Below are 16,351 nucleotides of genomic sequence, written 5' to 3'. Positions count from 1 at the left end.
AAAAAGATAATTTATTCATTCACCAAATGCATCCATTCCGCAAACATCTGAGAGCTCACTGTTTGCCAGACATTATTCTAAGCCCTGGAGATACAAAGCCATTCAAGTAATGTGGTCTCCGCCTTCAAGAAGCTTAGTGGAAAAAAGAGACTATTACAAAAGACTGTGAAGAGTGCTATGATAGAGACATCCTCAGGGGCTCTGAGCACATGAAAAGGGGTATATAACCCAGACCTGAGGTGAGAGGATGAGGGTCAAAAAACTTACTGGAAGCGATGGATGCCTTTAGAGCTCATTTCTAAAGGAGCTGTAGAACCGAGGTGAAGGGTGGTTTGAGGAAGAAACAGAAGAACATGTAAGTACCATCTGGGTAGTCGAAGCAAGAAATGAGGCTAAAAAATGAGCAGGAATCAGATCAAGAACATTAAAAGCTAAAATGCTGGAAATTTGGAAACAACAGGATGCCACTGAAGGACTGTAAGCAGAAGCATGGTGTGATCAGACTGAAGTTTAAGCAAGACATCAATCCATGACACAAGTGGAGAACAGACTGGGGAGGGGATTTAAAGAGAGACTGAGAAAGCTGTTTAAGGGTTGCTACAATAATACCGATGAGCAAAAAAGGAGATTAAACTACAGTAATAGTAGTAAAGATACATTCTAAAGGCAGAGTTGATAGGACTGGTACCTAATAGGACCTCAAGAAGAAATAAGAGGGAAGAGTCGAGGATGACTCTTCAGTACCAGTAAGTGGGCGTGTGGTGATACCACTCACTGAAACAGGGATAGCAACTGGGAGCATCTAGTACTGTACGTGGTTACTATATGCAGGTCACTGTGCTCGCGTAATAGCCCAATGAGGTATATATTACTCCCATTTCACACAACAGCAAGCAGAAGTTTAAAGAAATAATCTGCTGGGGCATCTGGGTGGCCCAGTCGGGTGAGCGTCCAACTCTTGGTTTCAGCTCAGGTCATGGTCTCACAGTTTGTGAGTTTGAGCCCCGTGGGACTTTCTCTCTCTCCCTCTCTCTCTGCCCCTCACCCGCTTGCACTCCTCTCTCTTTCTCTCTCTCAAAATAAATAAATAAACTTTAAAAAAAATCATAAAGAAATAATTTGCTTAGTGACCTAACAGATGGTAGAATCGGGATTCAAACTCGCAGCTGCCTGATTCTAAAACTGCAAGCACTTTGTAAGACAAGACTGAAGTACAGGTTGATCATTCATGGTCTCTGACATGCCTGTGGAACACAGAACTCCTTCCTCTATAGTCTAGAACAGAACAGGATCAGCCTGGAGCTCAGCAGGAAAATCAGGTGTGGAGATACAAACACAGGAGTCAGAAGAATAATAAAGTTAGCGTAAGTAAACATGAAAACTCAAAAAGGCTTTCTGTTGGCTTGCACTGTGTTTGAAATCTTAAACTAGTTCATATTTAGAAACACTGAAACTTCACGTTTCAAAGCAAATTCTAATTTCTCCTGAAAAACTGAAGCTCTGTCAATATTGGACACCAAGTTCTGAAATAGCAATAATCTGCTGGAACTTTGGTCAGGGTATAGATTCTTTAACCCACCAGAGTCCTGTCATTCCTTATTCTTCATCTCTTCACTCATTTACGTCACCTACCTGGCCCCTGTGAATATGTGATTTACAACTCCTGATATGGAAGCTGGTCAAAGCCAAGGAACGGAAAAATGAAATCACCTAGACAAAATTCTCAGCATGATCAAGAGGACCAAAGACAGAATCCTACAGAACATTACCACTGGAAGAGTAAACAACAAAAAATAGACCACAAAGAACAAAATAAGAAAACTAAGAGAATCTTAGGAACCACTAGAGAATTTCAAAGGAATAGGTCAAATGATTCCACTGGTCATTTAAAGTCAGGACAGAAAAAGGAGTCACCAAATATGACAATAAATCTTGGCAAAAGTAACTGTTTTAAGAGGTTTGGCTGTGAAGGAAAGAAAAAAGGTAGCATGTAAATGGAGCTTATAAACCTTACATTCCAAAAGACATGCACCTGAGAAATACAAGTTTTTAAAAAGTTTGTTATCTCATAATTCATTTAACAAATATTTATTGAGGTTCTTATTATTAAAAAACAAAAAAGGCACTGAAGATAACAAAGAACAGAAAGGAATTTTGCCTTCAAAGAACTAATAGTCTCATAGCAGAACTAGTAAGTATTCATAAGCTAAAGAAACGCTAGGTACCATAAGGACACAGGACCTGAGTGAGGGATGACTGAGTTCAGAGGAAGAGACTAGGGGAGGTAGTTCCAGAGAGAAGCACTTGAACTCAGCCTTTGCCGCAAAGTACCTTAAAGGTAGAATGATAATAATCTAATTTTTTTGTGATGGAAAGCATACATGGAATCTCCAACTCTTAAAACTAAGATAACTGGAGACAGCATGCTAAAAAAACAAAAAACAAACAAACAAACAAACAAAAAAAAACGGAACAAGTGTTTGAGACAGAAATCCTGGCTCTCTCAACTATGTGATCTGAATCAAATTACTTAACCTTTCTGAGCTTCCATATTTTTCTCTGTAAAATCAAGTAATCACTGGGGCGCCTGGCTGGCTCAGTTGGTTAAGCGTCCGACTTCAGCTCAGGTCATGATCTCACAGTCCTTGAGTTCGAATCCCGCATCGGGCTCTGTGCTGATAGCTCTGAGTCTGGAGCCTGCTTCAGATTCTGTCTCCCTCTCTCTCTGCCCTTCCCCCATTCATGCTCTGTCTCTCAAAAATAAATAAAAACATTTTTAAAAATTTTTAAAAAACAATAAGTAATCGCTACCTTAGAGGCTTTTATTTGAGAACATCCACGTAAAGGGTCTAAGAGTAAGTAAGTCTCCATAAGGGTAGCCATAACTATTTTAGAGTTATTGCTCTAATAAAAATTTTAGGTTTAAGTCAGCAAAGAACAGTATTAATTACCAGGCCCTCTAATGTCCCTAATACTCTTTCAAAATTGAAAATACCATTGCCACATGCAATAATATATCCTAAAAGTGTAATGCTGGGAAGCAAAACTGTGGTTACTGAGGACCTCCAATATCTAAACTTGTATCTGTTTTTACATTGCATTAGAGCATACTTAAATAGGAAAGTGCACAACTAAATATGCAATGTGGTGAACACAACTTTGAAACTGTGTCTGGTGCTTGGGTTACTACTATAAATAGAACAGATAAAATTATCTTTTCTGATCCAGGCAGGGCAGTATAAATACCCAAATCTTTTTTTGAGTATGAGGATCACTGACTCTCCTAAACTTCCTCATACCTCATGAACCAACAGTTTACTAAGACCTCCAGAACTTTCAAAAGTTAAATGATCCTCCTTAAATTGTTCTGTGCCTGCTTTCTTTTTAACTTACTCTATTTCCATCTTTCACAAATTATATGTTATTTTTTAAAACTTTTTTTTAAAGGTTATTTGGGGGGGGGGGGGGGAGACTGCAAGTGGGGGAGGAGCAGACAGAGAGGGAGAAACAGAATCTGAAGCAGGCTCCAGGCTCTGAGCTGTCAGCATGGAGCCCAACATGGGGCTCAAACTCACAAACCATGAGATCATGGCCTGAGCCGAAGTCAGACGTTTAACCAACTGAGCTACTCAGGCACCCCTATGTTATTTTAATCTAAATCAAGGTGATATTCATGGAATTAAATAGAACTGAATCCTGTAATGCATAAACTCTAGGAAAATACCTGAAATTCATCTGTTTAGGATAAAGCGTAGGCACAAAGATATAGAATGATACAGAGGTTGGCAATGATGTACTGATCCATCCACCCAGCCATCCATCCACCCAATATTTATTGTGTGCCTACTAGAAGACAGGCACTGTGCTAGGAGCAGGGGAAGTAGGGAACATGACAGACAAGACAGACAAGATCTCGGCTCTCCAAGAGTTTACAAGTTAATTAGGGAGGCAAACAATAAAACAAACACATAACTATAAATTGTGACAAGTGTCGTGATTGAAGAGAAAGTACCATAAGAATGACAAATTAGGAAGCCGAAAGTATCTATCTGAAGAAAAGATACGTAAGCCAAAACCTAAAGTTCACACAAGTAGACATTAAGTGAACAGAGTGAAGTAGAAAAGCTTGTTCAAACTTGACAATGAAATAGAAAAAAGAGGAAAAAAAAGTAATATGGGTAAAGTATAGTGGAGAGAGTGGTGGAAGACAAAGCTGGAGAGAAGGGAAGGAACAGATTACACACGACCTTGCAAGCCATGTAGAGGTGTTGAGAATTTACACTAAGATCAATGGGAAGACACCAGAGGCAAATACAGCATGACTTGGTTTTTCAGAAGATCATCCTTCTAAATGTAGTAAATGAATTGAAAAGAGGAAGAGTGGAAACAAAAAGGTCATCTAGGAAGCCATTCCACAATCTAGATCAAAGATTATGTCCCTCAGGACGAAGGTGGTAGTGGTATGGAAACACTTGGAATGATATGGATCTGAAGTACATCTAGAAGTCAGATGCACTCAACTTGATAGTTAGCTACATTTGTAGATAAAGTATTATGAATGAACTGGCTAGTGGTTACAAGTACCATTCACTGAGGCGGTGAAAAAAGGGAAAGTGCATTTTTGCTTATAAAAGAGGAAAACATCGGTCTAGGACTAAGTCCTGAAGACCTCCAACATTTCAAGGAGGGTTAATGGAAGAGGAATCAGTACAGAAAATTGGTATCAGTGAGGTAAGAAGAACACCATGAGTGCAGCATCACTGAAGTCAAGAAAAGGGTCTAAAGAAAGGGCACATAGATGGTTATCAACTGATGCTGAATGGCTAATTAAGAGATAGACTGAAAACGTCCACTGGATTTGAAATATGGAGACAAATGGTGATCTTAGTGAGAACAGGATAGGGTGGGCAGAGCCAAGAAAACACTGCTGAGACCTAAGCTTTTATTAGTGTGCCCACGGCAATGATATAAAAACAACATATAAGACAGAACTATACATGACCAGCGACATAAATATTAGTGTTCACCAACCAGAGTTCCTGACTCCCAATTTCAAACTGCCTAGGAGGCCAAATCAGTGCCACATCAGGTTGTTTGTCCAGCACTGAACCAGAGTAAATGAATGGGACAGTCTTGAGGAATATTTAAGCTAGTAAATGACTAAACCTGTGAAGTTATCCCCAACCCATATCCTATGACTGAATAGTCTTTTCTGGAGGTTAATATGGTGTGAAAGTAGTTAAGTCCAAATCCTGCTCCCTCATGCAAATAACCTCTCTGGACCTAGTACACCTCATTTGTAAAGTGAGAATGGCACCAATATTTCACAGGGCTGGTGTAAGGATTGGCTAATACATGTACTAATACTATTAGTTACGTTCTCCTACCACATAGAAAGCATTTGATAAACAGTAGCCATATTATTATAAAGGAGCGATATCTATCTCCATGATAAAAGAAGTAAACAGAATCATATACACAACAATAGAAGATTCCATTGTAAATGTTGCAATGTAAATGTAAATGTTTCACTGTAAATGTTAACATCCTTTCCCTTTGGCAACTAATGCATAACAGGATTATTTTGGTTTTCCCTTTCCCTTTGGTTTTAGATTGTGAAATATATCCCTATATGATTAACACCTTCATTATTCAGAGAGGGTAAAATAAAATTTAGAAAAAGAGCTTTCTTTCCTGAGACTCTTGGCCACCTTGATGGAATATAGGTGTTCCAAAATCTCGTTAGGCAAGCATTAACTATTTCTTAGGCTGCTCTATTTTTACAGAGATCTGAACAATTCTGTATTGCTTCTTTTGACTTTACCTATAAAAATACTACATACTAATTATTAAAAATCTTAAGTAGATGGCAAAGTAGGGAAAAATTCATCCACACTGTTGACATTTTTATGTATTTTCAAAATTTTTGGTATATAGTTTATGGTTTTGTTTAGCTTTATATAGCTGCCTATGTATGAAACTAAACATTTTTAATCCTTTTATACTTAACGTATTTTCCTATTCCATTATAAAATCTTTACAAATGTTTTGAATGTTATTTTGACATAATCAATTGAATATTGCGTAATTGACTCTGTTTTACAATATTCTACAATTATTTATTGCCTAATGTACCCAGACAAAATACTAGATGAAGATACTACAAAAAACAAAAATAGGTATCACCCTTGCATACACGGTTCTTAAAATGAAGGAACCAGATATTAAGTAAGCACACAGATACCAGTGCGATGATGAAAAAGCAGAATGTACTGTGACCAAATCTAAGGGATAACTTAATTAAGATCAGCAGAGTAGGCTGCAGTGAAGAAGTGACACATAAACTAAAAGGAAGAGAGACCACTTCTATTGTTTTTACCTGTCCATAATTCTTTCCCGTTTTGTGTCCAAATAACATCCTATTTTCTGTCAGGGAAGTACCCCTCCTCCATTTCATACACTCTCAGCCCAGAGATAAACATGTGACCCAAGCTGTAATAGTCTCTCCTGGGAATTAGTATCTTGAAGGCATACACACCAGGGCAGAAAATGGTCAGACCTGTTAGTCTAATGGTAGTAATATTAGGATTCTATTAATCCTTCTTTACCCAGCCCTTGAATCTACCCTATTTCTGTCCTCTCAGAGGTCTGGGAAGGGGTTTTTTCCTTTAGTTCTCTAAATAACTGTACCTATCCAACAGATTCTTTTTTTGTTTAATTTGACAGAATCCACTCTGTGACTTACATACAAAGATATAGCCAGTGTAGTATAATAAGCAAAGAAATAAAATGCTTAAGATAAAGCTAGAAGTCAGTCCAAGAGCCAGCTCATGTGGAACCTTGCAGGTCATAGAGGACTCTCCACTTTCATCCTACTGGAAAGCCATTGAAGCATTTTAAGCAAGAGAGTGGCATGATTAGAACTTTACTTTTAAAAAGATCATTTTGGATACAATGTGAACAATGCCCTGAAAGACAATGGAAGAGTTGAATCAGGGAGATAATTTAAGTAGTTACTGTAATACGGTAGACAAAAGATTTTAAGCAGCTTAAATATGGTGAGAATTTTAGAGAAAAGGAGAGGCTCAGATTTAGCCCCAAGGAATTTCAACACTAAATTAGGATAAAGGTGAAGTAAAAACAAACAAAAAACTAGTTAAGAAATAGTCAAAACTGCAGGATAACCAAGTTAAGTATAATGTTAGAAGAGAAGGGGGAGGGGAGGGGAAGGGAGGGGAGGAGAGGAGAGAAGGGATGGGATGGGAACAGGATGGGAAGGGAGAGAAGGGATGGGAACAGGATGAGACGGGAAAGGAGGGACAGGAACAGGAGAGGAGCTTCCAGTAGCAGGAAGTCCTGAACAAAAATAAATATGCTAAAAAGTCATCTAGGCTAAAGACTGAAAAGTAGCCACTTGATTTGGCAACGTGAAAACTACTTGTAGGCCAAGTAGAGTAGTAGTTGTAGAGCCAGTATCGGGGTTTGAAAAATAAATCAGTAGGAGAATTTCTGTTTCTGGCAATGAGGCAGACCAGATAACCTAAAAACCTCCCCAATTAAAATGACCTCAAAATGAATAGCTGAGCCCATAGGACAGTGAGGGAAATCCTTATGAATGAGGAGGGAAAAGCTTTAATAGGCTGCCCTGGAGGAGTCAGCCTGTGTCAGTAATCCTGGAGCTTTGGCTTTAGTGCCCACAAGAAAAAGAGACAACACATTGGGCCTCCAATGGCTGAAAAGTTATAAGTGGTAAGACTTTGGTTATATAGATTGGACCTTCCAAGAGCTACATTTCTGGGGAAAGACAGACCAGCCCTTTCCCCCACTGCCCCCACCAAAACCCTACAAAACCATCAAAACACAGAAATTACAGCACAGAGACAGGACAAGGAAGCTCACCCAATTAGATTTAAGCTCTGGATAGGGGATGAAAAGTCTGCACTTAGAATTTAGAGCCATAGCTTTGCCTTCAAATAGCTTTTTGAGTTTGATTTTTTTTTTTTTTTTTTTTTAATTTTAGAGAGAGAACGAGAGCGAGTGAGCTAGGGAGAGGGGTAGAGGGAAAGAATCTTAAGCAGGCTCCATGTTCAGTGCAGAGCCCGAGGCAAGGCTTGAGCCCATGACACCGGGATTATGACCTGAGCCGAAATCAGGAGTCAAACACTCCTGAGTGAGCCATCCAGGTGCCCCAGGTTTTGGGGCATATGTGCCTAGTCTGATAGATCCCAAACATTAAATTAATGTAAGACGGGGCCAGCTGGTACTGTCACTTGAGTACACAGCGGAAGCAAACACAAAACCTCTCTGAAGGGATATAACCTCAATTCAGGCTATAAAATGAGTTCACAATCCACAATTAGAAAACACAGATGAAAACAATCCCCTTGATCACAAACTAGCAGACACAAACATTATTTGACTGTTATTCCAAGAACCTTAGAAAGAAAATAGAGCAAATAAAGATAAGACAAATATTTCAAATGACTAAGAAACTAAATGACTAAGCCAAGGACTCACAAGTGTAAGAAAGAAACAACACTCTCTCTATAAAAAAAGGCACCTGACATATCCTGCTGTGCTAGGCAGAATTCTAATGATGCCCACCCTCCATCCCAAGGTTCCCTTAATCAAGGCACTACTGTGAAGAGACTTGGCAGATTAAGTTAAGGTACTGATTAGCTGACCTTAAAACGGGTGGATTATTTTGGATTATGTAGGTAGGCCCAGAGTAATCACATGAACCCCTAAAAATAGAAGACAAAGGCCAAAAGAGTCAGTGAGAGATGTAATAGCTGAGAAAAAAAGAGAGATACAACAGAAGAGGAAGTCAGAGCGATTCTAAGCGTGCAAAGGATTCAACTCACCTTTGCCGACTCTAAAATGTAGGGACGTGTGAAAGGATGGGATAGAAGCCTCGAGGAGCTAAGGGAGACCCTCAGCTGTCAGTCAGAAAGGAAATGATGACCTCAGTCCTGCAACTGCAAGGAAAAATCTGAATTCTGCCAACAACCTAAATGAGCTTCTTGGAAGTGAATGAATTCCAGAGTCTCCTGATAGTAAGAGCCCAGCTGGCCAACACCTTGATTTTAGCCTTGTGCGACTCTAACAGAGCAACCAGATAACCAAACCCAGACATCTGACTATGTGCTAATAAATCTGAGTGCCTGTAAGTTGCTAATTTTGTGGTAATTTGTTATGGCAGCAACAGAAGACTAATATACTTGCAATGCCAGAAAATAAGTGTTCAAAGAATAATGAATGGGGACAACTGTGCCAGCTTAAAGGGGCTCCCACTAGCTAAACTGTGAACAATTTGAGCATCACAATAAATACATCATACCCCCACACAAATCTGTAAGTCCACACTGATACAAATTAAAAGTATGATGAGGAATGGGATATTTATAGTCTCATACTTAATTCCACAATATACATAATTACAAAGAGGAAAAGAAAACCTTTTCATTGGAAATGCCTGATTATGTGTCATCTGATAGATGCAATGGAAAGATCACATCTATGATATCCTGCTCCAAAATAAATAAATAAATAACACAGCTCTAATAATGAAAAAAAATGAACCAAACCCAAAAATAACTAACCTGTAAAATTCTGAGACAACAGTCAAAATATGAATGGCCATCTGACGAGTAAATGGTAGTAATATGGTGATATTAATTTCCTGTTCTTGATCACTGTATTGTGATTTTACAGTAAAACGTCCTTGTCTATAAAAACTAAAGTATTCTGGGCACCTCGGTGGCTCAGTCGGTTAAGTGTCTGACTTCAGCTCAGGTCATGATCTCCCGGTTCACAAGTTCTAGCCCTGCATCAAGCTCTGTGCTGAAGCCTGCTTCAGATTCTACGTCTCCCTCTATCTCTGTCCCTCCCCTGCTCACGCTCTCTCTCTCTCAAAAATAAACATTACAAAAATAACAATAAAATTTTAAAAATAAAGACTGAAGTATTCAGGGCTAATGTGGCACTGTATCTGCAACTTATTCTCAAATACTCTGGGAAGATACAGTTCTGTATATTATACTCTATGTAACTTTTCTGTAAGTTTGAGACTGTTTGAAAATAAAAATATTTTACATGTGAGAAAAGTGCTACATGTTCTTAAAAACAAGAAAGAGAAAAACAAAACCAGACCAGATCCATTTTAGAAAGGACCAAAAAGAATTCTAAAAATTGAGGGGCGCCTGGGTGGCTCAGTCGGTTAAGCGTCCGACCTCGGCTCAGGTCATGATCTCACAGTTTGTGAGTTCGAGCCCTGCGTCGGGCTCTATGCTGACAGCTCAGAGCCTGGAGCCTGCTTCTGATTCTGTGTCTCCCTCTCTCTGCCCCTTCCCCGCTCATGCTATCTTTCTGCCTCTCAAAAACGAATAAACATTAAAAAAAAAAATTTTTTTTAAAGAATTCTAAAAATTGAAAAGCACATTCACTAAAAATCTTTACCCATTAGGCAGGTAAAATTATAAATCAGTATGGCTGAAGAGATGATGAGTGAATATAAAAGATCAAAAGAAATTATCCAGGGGTGCCTGAGTGGATGGTTGGTTAAGCGTCAGACTCTTGATTTCAGCTCAGGTCATGATCTCACGGTTCCTGAAATCGAGCCCCACGTCAGGCTCTGCACTAATAGTGCAGAGCCTGCTTGGGATTCTCTCTTGGACTCTCTCAGCCCCTCCCCTGCTCACTCTCTGTCTCTCTCTCTCTCCCTCAAAATAAATTAATAAAACCTAAAAACTACTATCCTGCTAGAGCACAGAGAGATTGATAAATGGAAATTATAAAAGAAAGGTTAAGGGACATGGAAGACAGAATCAAAGTCCAAATATGTCTAACAAAAGTTACTGAACAACAGAAAGAATAGGGAGGATCAATATTTTAAATGGCCATAGGAGCACCTAGGTGGTTCAGTTGGTTGAACTTCCGACTCCTGAGTTGGGTTCAGGTCATGACCCCAGGTTCATGGGATGAAGCCCCACATTGGGCTCCACACTAAGCATTGGAGCCTGCTTAAGAGTCTCTCTCTCTCTCTCTCTCTCTCTCTCTCTCTCTCTGCCCCTCTCCCCCTGCTTGCATGTGCTCTCTCTACAATAAAAATAAAATTAATAAAAATAAAAATAAAAATATAAAAATACTTTAAAATGTAATGGCTAGAGTTGTGTCCAGAACTGACGAAAGACATGAATTCTCTTGGGGCGCCTGGGTGGGTTCAGTGGGTTAAGTGTCTGACTTTGGCTCAGGTCATGATCTGAACCCACAGTTCATGGGTTTGAGCTCTGTGTCAGGCTCTGTGCTGACAGCTCAGAGCCTGGAGCCTGCTTTGGATTCTGTGTCTCCCTCGCTCTCTGCCCCTCCCCCATTCTCACTCTCTCAAAAATAAACATTAAAAAAAAAAAATGAATTCTCTCAATTAGGAAGCAAAGAGGTCCTAAGAAGAATAAAATCACATCTAGACATACCACCCAGAACAAAGAGAAAATCTTAAACGAGTGAGTGGAGGTAGAACAGTTTAAGGGGTAGGCACATGAACAGCAATGTGTGATTAAAGGAGTTTGGGTTCTTTTGTTCAGGAGGACGGACAGGAGAGAATGCTTAGATGTAGATGGGAAAGAAAAGTGAGGGTGAGAGGATAAGGAAACTAACATGACAAGGCCTCTGAGAGGGCACAGAAGGGTAAGATGTGGAGCACAAGTACAGACTAGCCTTGCACTGCAAGCAGGACTGGAGAGAAAGAAAAGAGGATGGATACAAACCAAGTAGGTTTGCAGAATTGGGGGACTAAAAGATGCAATTTTAACTGGCAGTAAAAGTTTTAAAATACAAACAATCATGGCAAAAAGAGAGTTTCCTAGAGATTCGTATTAACACTGCCAAGCAATTTAAATGTCAGTGAAGGCTAGTATCACAAATCTATAATGATATGCATGTGTACATGACGTAAATTGTATTCTCTAGAAACACTTAGCTCAGATGAAGGATAAAAATATAGGTGGTCAGGTTAATGAAGGACATATTTCAACTAAGAAGAAAAAAGACTTACTGAAGTTATTATCAATCATAAGCCCAGATAACAAACATCATTGAGTACGTTACACAGTGATTTTTTTTTTTTTTTTTTACTGTTTCTTTAGCTTAAGAAAATTGAAAGGGAGGCTTAGTAGGAAAAAATAAATTGCTAATTAAAATGAAGAACCTAATCTTATTAGATGTGTCAGCTATTAAAACCATTTTCCATTTTTCATTAAAGGTTATCTATGATTTAAATAAAAACATATAAGTAATGACCATAATCAATTTTTAAAAATGAAGACAAGAAAAAAACTACTCTCAAATCTATTCTTTTAACATAATCGCCATGATAATTTTGCCTAACTTTTTATTCTGCAATTATTCATTTATATTTCTGACTCTTCCAATAGAATTTGAGCACCATGAAAACAGAATAAGAAATTGATAATCCTTTGTCCCATGTATACATTATTTTATACACAGTATACATACAATTTGTTGGGGTCAGGGAAAACCTATCACGGATATATTTCCAAGTTGTTAGGTAAGCTACCTAAATACCATTTAATAATTGAATCCAGGAGGTGCTACAAGAAATGTAACTGTAATCTTTATACTCCCAGTATTTTCAATTTTTTTTGCTATGATAATTAGCTCTGTTAAATCTAGACATTTCATATCTTGCACCACCTCCTTAGAACTGAAGTTATTTTTATGTAGTCTCCAAGAAAGACTTCATCTTAACAGTCCGTGTTTTAGAATCCTTTCCTTGTCTGTGAGATTTTAAAATTTCCCCTATAATGTGTCTAGATGAGAATTTTTCCTTCACTCTTTTTTCTTAGGCCCACTATGTGCCACTTCAAACTAAGATATCTCATCTTTTTTTTTTTTTTTTTTTTTAATGAAATTTATTTCCATTATTTCTTCAGGTTATTTCCTCCTCTCCATTTTTCTCTCTCTCCCTTTCTGGAGCTCCTGTTACCTGGATTCTACTTCTATCCTCCATACTATATAGTTTTTATTTTAAATATGTATAAAACCCATTAATTATTTTGTTGTTCACTGTATCCACTGTTATTTGTCCTATCTATTGTGTTCTTTACTTTGACTGTTACAGTTTTCCATACCTAAAATTTCTACTTGTTTTTTGTATCATTATTTTTTATTTTTTAGAGAGAGAGCAAATGGGGGAGGGGCACAGAGGGGGAGAGAGAGAGAATCCCAAGCATGCTCTGTGCTGGAGCCAATGTGGGGCTTGATCCCTCGAACCGTGAGATCATGACCTGAGCTGAAATCAAGAGTCAGATGCTTAACGGACAGAGCCATTCAGGTGCCCCTCTACTTGCTTTTAAACTTTTTTTTTTTTTTTTTTTTAATTTATTTTTGGGACAGAGAGAGACAGAGCATGAACGGGGGAGGGGCAGAGAGAGAGGGAGACACAGAATCGGAAACAGGCTCCAGGCTCCGAGCCATCAGCCCAGAGCCTGACGCGGGGCTCGAACTCACCGACCGCGAGATCGTGACCTGGCTGAAGTCGGACGCTTAACCGACTGCGCCACCCAGGCGCCCCTCTACTTGCTTTTAAAGATCTACTTTGTTTCAAATTATTATCTTCCCTCGTGTCTTTCCTATCTTCTTTACACTGATTTATTTTCTTTCTATAATTTCTTTAGGACCTGGTCTGTAGAAAATCAGATTTCCTATTACTGCCAACATGGATTAAAAATTTTTGGTCTCTGGGACACCTGGGCGGCTCAGTCGATTAAGTGTCCGACTTCTGCTCTGGTCATGGTCTCACAGTCCGTGGGTTCAAGCCCAGCGTCAGGCTCTGTGCTGACAGCTCAGAGCCTGGAGCCTGCTTCAGGTTCTATGTCTCCCTCTCTCTGTGCCCCTTCCTGCCTCTCTCTCTCTCTCTCTCTATCTCTCTCTCTCAAAAATAAACATTAAAAAAAATTTTTTTTTTAATTTTGGTTTCTAAATCTTGACACATCCAACAACTTTGAATATAATTTTTTATACATCTTTTGAATGAATATATTAGTTTCTCCTAACATTACAAGCATAATGCCAAACAGTCTGAGAAGTATAATTCCAAATACCTAGTGATTATTATACAAAATACCACCTGTCAATAGGCACATACATACACCCACAGATCCTTAAATAAAATGACCCTCTGAGTGTGAAACAAGTAATACAGGCCATCTATAGAAAGGGCTCACCATAAGACATGGTTTCTTTCTTTCTTTTTCTTTTTTTTAATTTTTTTTTACGTTTATTTATTGTTGAGACAGAGAGAGACAGAGCATGAACGGGGGAGGGGCAGAGAGAGAGGGAGACACAGAATCGGAAGCAGGCTCCAGGCTCCGAGCCATCAGCCCAGAGCCTGACGCGGGGCTCGAACTCACGGACCGTGAGATCGTGACCTGAGCTGAAGTCGGCCGCTCAACCAACTGAGCCACCCAGGTGCCCCCATAATACATGGTTTCTAACTCCAAGTTTAGTCATCAAGGTAACTGGGACATAGTTCCTGCAAACACAGGACTAGAAATTAATGTGGAAGGAAGCTGCTAAGAAAGCAATCAACTGCATTATACAGAAAGAAAAAGAACATTATCAAGATGGTGATAATCTTTTTTTTTTTTTTTTTTTTGAGAGACAGGGTGAGTGCCTGCACACAGGAGCAGGGGAGGGGCAGTGAGAGAGAGAGAATCTTAAACTGGGCGTGGAGTCCTACACCAGGCTTGATATCATGACCTAGATCTCATGACCCTGAGGATGACGACCTGAGAAGAAATCAAGAGTTGGAAGCTGAGCTGCCTAAGCCACCCAGGTGCCCCAACATGGTGATAATCTTTAAACATGACCTAACTAATTGTCCTTGTTCTGATGTCAGGTTCACTAATGAAGTAACTTTACAATTATAACTCGTTTTCCCAAGATTACTTTAAGGAAAAGTAAGATAAGCAATTCTGGGCAATTCTTGACAGTAATGTTTTAATCATAAATGATTAAATGACATTCATTTCTGCCATACTGGCTTGAGTTAGCCCACCTGATCAATTCCAGGTATACTGACAAAACCAAAAGGAGACTAATACAATAATGTGTGAAAGAAATGATAAGGATCTGTACCAACCTACAGCTGTGAGAAGGTGGGATTTTGAAAATAATAAATTAGATATAAAAAGTCATGTTTAGCTACCTTCAAATTAGAAGGTACCACTTGGTGACTAATTCAGTTGGGAGCAGGCAGAGAACAGAATCAAAGATGCACACAAGAGGAAAGGAGATAACTTCTCAGGAAACCCTGAGAATTACAAAATAAAGTCTTTACATATACAGGTATCATTATCACTATTATGTAATCATTAAAACATTTTTCTCAGTTACACTAACAGGACAACTTTTGTAAACACTCTCAAGTTACTAATGTATACCTGAAAGTGATCATTTGTTTTGGAGAGAAAACCTACTTCTAAAATTATCTAATTCATTAATTAACATTCATTAACCCCAAATTGTGGAGGTTAATTTTTTTCTTTTATACTCAATGTTTCCACAGCTATTCTGTCTTCCTTCAAGTTACTTTTCTACTTGTTCATCTATCCAGTTTCTTTGATTCATGAAATAGTCTTCTCTTGCATCTTAACCCTTTATCTCTCTAGAGTCTTCCTTTCCACTTATTAATACTTTTCTATTTTAAAATAAACCTGATCCAACCTTTCTGTCTTCTCTACCAACCTTGCTCAGCCATGACCAATTTCAGAGTTTATATTTACCCCCTATATGAATTTATTTCCAATTCTGTTTCACTCTAACCTCATCTGTTCATTTGCATGCTAACATCTATACCTAAACATCTTGTTGGTAAATGAATACCCATCCTCCCCCAGCTACTGCCATTCAATTTACTGACAATTATTACCAGTTCTTCTTGAGTAACAGATGTCCCACTAGTCTGACTTCCATTACCCTCACTCAGACCCTTAACACATTCAGCTAGATTACAAAAAAATCTAATTGGTTTCTCTGTTCTCTAGCTCCTTTCAATATTCTTACATGCTACAGCCAGATGAACCTTCCTGAACAACAGGTTTTATTTTTTTCCCCAACTCAAACTATTTCCCAACTACCAACTATTTTCAACTCCTTTGGCTAATACGTAAGGTTATTATTTTTCATACATTTCATATCAAATATCGTATCACCATCACTTTACACACCTATGTTCCACTGCTTGTGCTATCTGTATTCCAGGGACTGGAGTCTACCCCTGATCCCTATCTCCATATAGCTCAATTTTACATATTCCTTAAGCATCAGGTAA

General features: G+C 38.7%; 1 protein-coding gene across 10 annotated transcripts in view; it reads right to left on the bottom strand.

Moving 5' to 3' along the window:
• MLLT10 (MLLT10 histone lysine methyltransferase DOT1L cofactor) overlaps positions 1-16,351 on the bottom strand; it is a 240,055-nt gene that overhangs the window by 30,556 nt on the left and 193,148 nt on the right. The window lies entirely within an intron of this gene.

Source organism: Lynx rufus, unplaced genomic scaffold (assembly GCF_022079265.1).
Source record: "Lynx rufus isolate CCGP_SWC_20201006 ecotype Redwood Valley unplaced genomic scaffold, mLynRuf1.p SCAF_7, whole genome shotgun sequence".
In the NCBI taxonomy this organism is placed as follows: domain Eukaryota; kingdom Metazoa; phylum Chordata; class Mammalia; order Carnivora; family Felidae; genus Lynx; species Lynx rufus.
Note: the sequence above shows the minus strand (reverse complement) of the source record. Positions and strands in the feature narration are given on the sequence as shown.